Source organism: Eretmochelys imbricata, chromosome 8 (assembly GCF_965152235.1).
Source record: "Eretmochelys imbricata isolate rEreImb1 chromosome 8, rEreImb1.hap1, whole genome shotgun sequence".
In the NCBI taxonomy this organism is placed as follows: domain Eukaryota; kingdom Metazoa; phylum Chordata; order Testudines; family Cheloniidae; genus Eretmochelys; species Eretmochelys imbricata.
In genome coordinates, this window is record NC_135579.1 from 52992001 (window position 1) to 52998000 (window position 6000).

Below are 6000 nucleotides of genomic sequence, written 5' to 3' on the forward strand. Positions count from 1 at the left end.
GCTCTGTGCGTTGCCCTTGCCTCCAGGCACTGCCCCCCACAGCTCCCATTGGCTGGGAACGGGGAACTGTGGCCAATGGGAGCTTCGGGGGAGGTACCTGGAGGCGTGGCAAGGGCAGCACGTGGAGTCTGCCCTGGCCCTGGTGCACGCTGCTGCCACCCCGGAGCCGCTTTAGGTAAGCGGCTCCGGGCTGGAGCCTGCACCCCAACCCCTCCTGCACCCTGCCCCCCAACTCACTGCCCTAAGCCCCCTGCCTGCACCTCGCACCCCTCCTGCACCCCAACTCCCTGCCCTGAGCCCCCTGCTGCACGCTGCACCCCAACTCCCAGCCCTGAGCCCCCTGTCACACCCTGCACCCCTCCTGCACCGCAATCCCCTGCCCTGAGCCCCCTGCTGCACCCACGCCCCTCCTGTACCCCAAGCCCCTGTCCTGAGCCCCCTCCTGCACTCTGCACCCCAACCCCCTTCCCTGAGCCCCCTCATACACCCTGCACCCCTCCTCTGCCCCAATCCCTTGCCCTAAACCCGTTCCTGCACACCCCATCCCCTCCCACACCCTGCACTCCCTCCCGCACCCCAACCCCTCTGCCCCAGCCCTGCATACAATTTCCCCACCCAGATGTAGCCCTTGGCCCAAAAAGTTTGCCCACCCCTGTCTCAGATCAAACCCTAGCAGGAATACAGAGGACGTTGTTAGAATGTATATGGAATAAGAAAAGACCAAGAGTTAGTGCGGAGTGATCCATTAAACAGGGTGGACTAGCTCAGCGTTTCTCAAATGCTGCCACTAGGGGCTTTTCTTGTGGCCACAGCCTCCTGGGCTGTTATTGGAGGGAGGGCAGGGGGGAGGGGAGTAGAGGCCCCTCCCTGTTGCTCCTGGATGCACCGCCTTGGTGTTGGTTGCTGGGGCTGCCAGCAGTGCGGCACAATGCTGGAGGACCAGGTAGCTGGTGAGTTCCCCACCTTCCCAGGGGTGATGGGGTTCAAGCTTTAGGCTTCAGCCCTGGGGTGGCAGGGCAGAGGGGCAGCAGGCTCTGGCCACAGGGCTTTGGGCTCCAGCCCCCTCCCCCCGCCTCTTCCCACCCACCCCCCCCATTGCCCCTGTGGCTGCAAGAAAAGCCCTTGGTGGCCGCATTTGAGAAACACTGACCTAGAGGCTCTGTCATAAATATAAAGGGAAGGGTAACCACCTTTCTGTATAGAGTGCTATAAAATCCCTCCTGGCCAGAGGCAAAACCCTTTCACCTGTAAAGGGTTAAGAAGCTAAGGTAACCTAGCTGGCACCTGATCCAAAATGACCAATGAGAGGACAAGATACTTTCAAATCTGGAGGGGGGGAACAAAGGGTTGGTTTGTCTGTGTAATGCTTTTGCCGGGAACAGATCAGGAATGCAGCCTTACAACTCCTGTAAAGTTAGTAAGTAATCTCTCTAGAAATGCGTTCGATTTCCTTTTGTTTAATGGTTGGTAAAATAAGCTGTGTTGGATGGAATGTATATTCCTGTTTTTGTGTCTTTTTGTAACTTAAGGTTTTGCCTAGAGGGATTCTTTATGTTTTCATAGAATCATAGAAGGTTAGGGTTGGAAGGGACCTCAGGAGGTCATCTAGTCCAACCCCCTGCTCAAAGCAGGACCAATCCCCAGTTTTTGCCCCAGACCCCTAAATGGTCCCCTCAAGGATTGAACTCACAACCCTGGGTTTAGCAGGCCAATGCTCAAACCACTGAGCTATCATAAGATATTTACCATCCTGATTTTACAGAGGTGATTCTTTTACCTTTTCTTTAATTAAAATTCTTCTTTTAAGAACCTGATTGATTTTTCATTGTTCTTAAGATCCAAGGGTTTGGGTCTGTGTTCACCTGTACAAATTGGTGAGGATTCTTATCAAGCCTTCCACAGGAAAGCGGGTGTAGGGCTTGGTGGGATATTTGGGGGGAAGACGTCTCCAAGTGCGCTCTTTCCCTGGTCTTTGTGTAAGACACTTGGTGGTGGCAGCATATGGTTCAAGGACAAGGCAAAGTTTGTACCTTGCGGAAGTTTTTAACATAAACTGGTAAGAATAAGCTTAGGGGGTCTTTCATGCAGGTCTCCACATCTGTACCCTAGAGTTCAGAGTGGGGAAGGAACCTTGACAGGCTCCAACTGAGATCAGGGCCCCATTGTGCTGAATGCTATACAGACTGATGGCAAGAGACATTCCCTGCCCTGAAGAAATTACACTTTAATAGATGAGACAGACAAAGGTGAAACAGAGCCACAGAGATTCACCCAAGGTTGGGGCAGAGCCAGGAATTAGAACCCATCTCTCTTCCTGAGTCACAGTTCAGTGCTCTATGCACTAGGCCATGCTCCCTCTCTGTAATGATACAGATCATCAACATCAAGCAACAGTTTATTGAGAAGCAGCCACCTCAATGTTTCCTTAAGGACAGCTAGCATTCTGTCATCCCTAAGGGAGGCACTGACAGTCTTAGTCTCTGACAACAGAGGCAACACTTCCCCACTGGCCTTAACCAGCCAGGAGGGAAATGGGTCCACATCCTGAGTTCTCTCAACCCCTCTTGTGCCTCCCTGAGCAAAGCCAGCCAACACTGAACTAGAGAAGACTGGGATTTGTTTCCTCAAGGTATTGTTCTAGTCCAACAGACCCATAGCTCAATATGAATCAGAGTAATTTCATCTGCAGAATGACAGGACATTTCCTCATAGCAGGAGGGACTCAGATAAGCCACCAGGTGACAGCAATGAGGCAGAACAAAGCTATCTGCCACCAGGCCCCATTTTCCCATCTCAGATTCTGTGCATGCTGCAGCGTAAGCAAAGGAAGTTTTCTTTGCCTTCCACACAGCTCTGGCCCAAGAGCTTAAGACATCTTAGTGTCACCCCAATCACCTTTGGCATGAGACTTCCCCACTGGCACTCAAGCTGTCTGCCCTCCTGCTTCATTTGTTGCAAGCCTGGATAGGTTGGCTGCAATAGGATTGCAATCAGGTGCCAGTACGGCCTAAGCAATAAGACCCCAGCTCTGTTAGCGCAAAGCCAGGAGCAGACACCCAACTCTGGGTGGTGCTGCCACACAAGCTCCTGGGATGAGCAAACAATCTTTCAGTATTTGATTTTCACTTTCAGACTTAAAATTCTCCACAGAGACATGGTCAAGAACAAGGTGGGGGAGGTGATCTCTTTTACTGAGAGAGACAAGCTTTTGCATTTACACAGGGCTCTTCTTCGGCAGGTAAAACGGTGCAAAGAAACCTGTGCAGTCTGCAGCAGTCCTAGCTCTCTATGAACTGGGTCCTGGGGTGTTGTATAATCATGTGTAGCTTTCCTGAGCAGATTGCCACTGGAGGGCAGTTTAAGTCTGACTCTGTCTCCTGTATTCTTCAGATTCTTGTTTCAGTCCTACTATCACAGCTTCTTTAAAAGTCCTGTCAAGGTGCAGGCTGTTGGCTCACCTTCCCTTTTACAGCTGTATGTTACAGTAAGAAATAGAAAAGGAGATTAAGGTGCCACAAGTACTCCTTTTCTTTTTGCGAATACCGACTAATGCGGCTGCTACTCTAAAACCAGTAAGAAATAGGTTTCTTTATCCACTTTAGTGGGGCGTGTGCAACTTTTCAGTGGTAGCTCATGTAATAAAGCTGAATCAATTAGAATTAACGAAAGTAAAAGAGAGAATATTAGGTATAGGTCATTGGAGTGATTTGCTAGCTACCCCTCAGAACACAGGCTCTCAGAGAGGGGTTATTTCTTAGAGTTATTATCAGCGCTGCCAAGCATTCACACAATGTTATTGTTGGCCTTGCAACAACTGATGTTTTTCAGCTCCTGGGAATGTGCTTTGGTGAGAATCTCCGCTTTCATTTTTTGAGAAAGGAAGTTTCTAGCCCACACTGTTGCTGAGAAAAACATTTGAACCCTCATTGCTTAGAAGCAAGAAGGCAAATGAAAATAACCCAACATTTGTAATTTTTAAAATCTCCTTATTTTGAAGATTTATCTTCTTTGTGGCCTGACTCATGATTTCTGAATGCTTGAAGTTGGCAATGCTGTGACTTTAAAAGCGTGTTATGCTCAGGGACTGAACAATTTGTGCAAAATTCTGCCGTCAATTACACTAGTGTAAATGCCTTGAAGCCCATGGAGTTAGTTCCCATTTACGTCAGTGTGAGAGCAGAAATAGGTCCCATGAATAATCCACTAATAGGAGACAGTCAAATGTAAATCATCCATGTCGGTATTCTCCTTTAATGTGTTACTAAGTACCAGCGAGCTTGGCTTTCCTGTTATCTTGCTGGCCTGTCTCTTTGGCCCAGTTTCAAAGCTGGGCATGCTGACCTGTAATTTCTGGACAGGGTTTCCCTTGCAGAGCTGCATTTCCTGTTGCATTAAGTTGTAGAAAATAAGCAGCAATACAGGATTGCACAAGATCTCAAAATAAGGAACCACAGCAGACTGAGGGAGGAGGAGAAGAACCCACAGGAGGAAGCTGGAGAGAGGGCGGGATGGCTTTCTGGAATGAAAGCCAAATATCTGAAGTTGCCACAAATCTTTTCTGCTTCCCCCGAACCAGCCAATAATGCTTCACTGGTGCTAGTTCCTTGTCTCCTTTGCCAAATGACGAAACTGACAGCACTGAGAGGGAGAGCGCAAACATAGTTTGCCCCCAGATAGCAGGAATGCCCACCAGAAGGTTCCCCCAGCTCCATCTCAAGTTCTTAAGGAAGGTCCTAGCCAAATGTGGACTAAAAGTTGGTTTATATTTAGCATGGTATGCATTTAATATGGAAAGCTTTCCCTCAGCACAGCTGTTGATTCAATCTCCCTCTCCACCTCGGACCCCCAGCAAATGGCAGAACACCTCCAGCTGTAACAGCTAAAGAAATCATGGCCACCCCTTAGAGAATGAGTGTTTTAAATGCTTCAGGAGTCCTAGTAAAATTCCCTTTTCTTACTGTACTTCTCAGTAATAGTACTTAGCACTTACCAAACATTTCCACATGCAGCCTTACAATACCTCCAAGAACATGCAGTGTGAGATCCCCATTTTACAGGTGGGGAAAGTGAGGCACAGACATTCAGTAACTTGCCCAAGACTGACGGTTAGCCTACACAGGGATTTTTGTACTGGTGTAGCCATATTCTTCAAACCAAGGCAAGCTGCACTGCTACAAGTCACTTTTTACACTACTGCAGCATGTCCATAACCCACTGGTTAGTGTGTGTTACAGGTTCCCACTGTGCTCGATCTGCCAAGCGTGGATCTGTTTCAGCTCTCAGCTGGAGAAGCTGGTTCTTTAGCACAAGCTGTAGACTTGTGCTTTTCTCTCTTGAGGTCCCCAGTACACTCCCTGGTGGTGGCCAAGATGATCGCTTATCATATGTTTCATTGTTTCCTTGTACTCCCGTCAGTGTGTCTGTATCCATCAGTTGTCACTTGTTTTATACTTACATTGTAAGCTCCTTGGGGCAGGACCTGTCTTTTTGTTCTGTGTATGTGCAGTGCCTGGCACGTTGGGGTCCTGGTCTGTGACTGGGGCTCCTAGGCACTAAGGTAATACAAATAATAAAGAACACCAGATCTATATTAAGGATATGGCGCAGTGCAGCTTTGCTGTTGCAAAACGTGGGGTAGGCCAGTACAGTGTCAAAGCCAGGAACAGACTGGGAGGGGCTCCTGGCTCTACATCTCATGCTTGGTTTAGTCAGCTTACCCCCACCATGCATGGGAAACATTCTATATGCAGGACAAAGCACAGGTGTCAGAGTGCTTGCAAAGAATCCACCTCAATCAAAACATGACAGAGGGCTCACTGTCCTCACCTAGAGCACAAGGAGAGGGAAGAGAGCCTGCTGAGAGTCTCCTAGCCATGCAAGCAGCAAGGGTCAATCCCTCCCTAGTGGGCCAGCCTTCCCGCCACATCCCCAAGGGCACGTGGACTAGGCAGTATGGCCAGACCCCAGGTCAACAAGCACATATGCGAAGTGCTGGCTGAC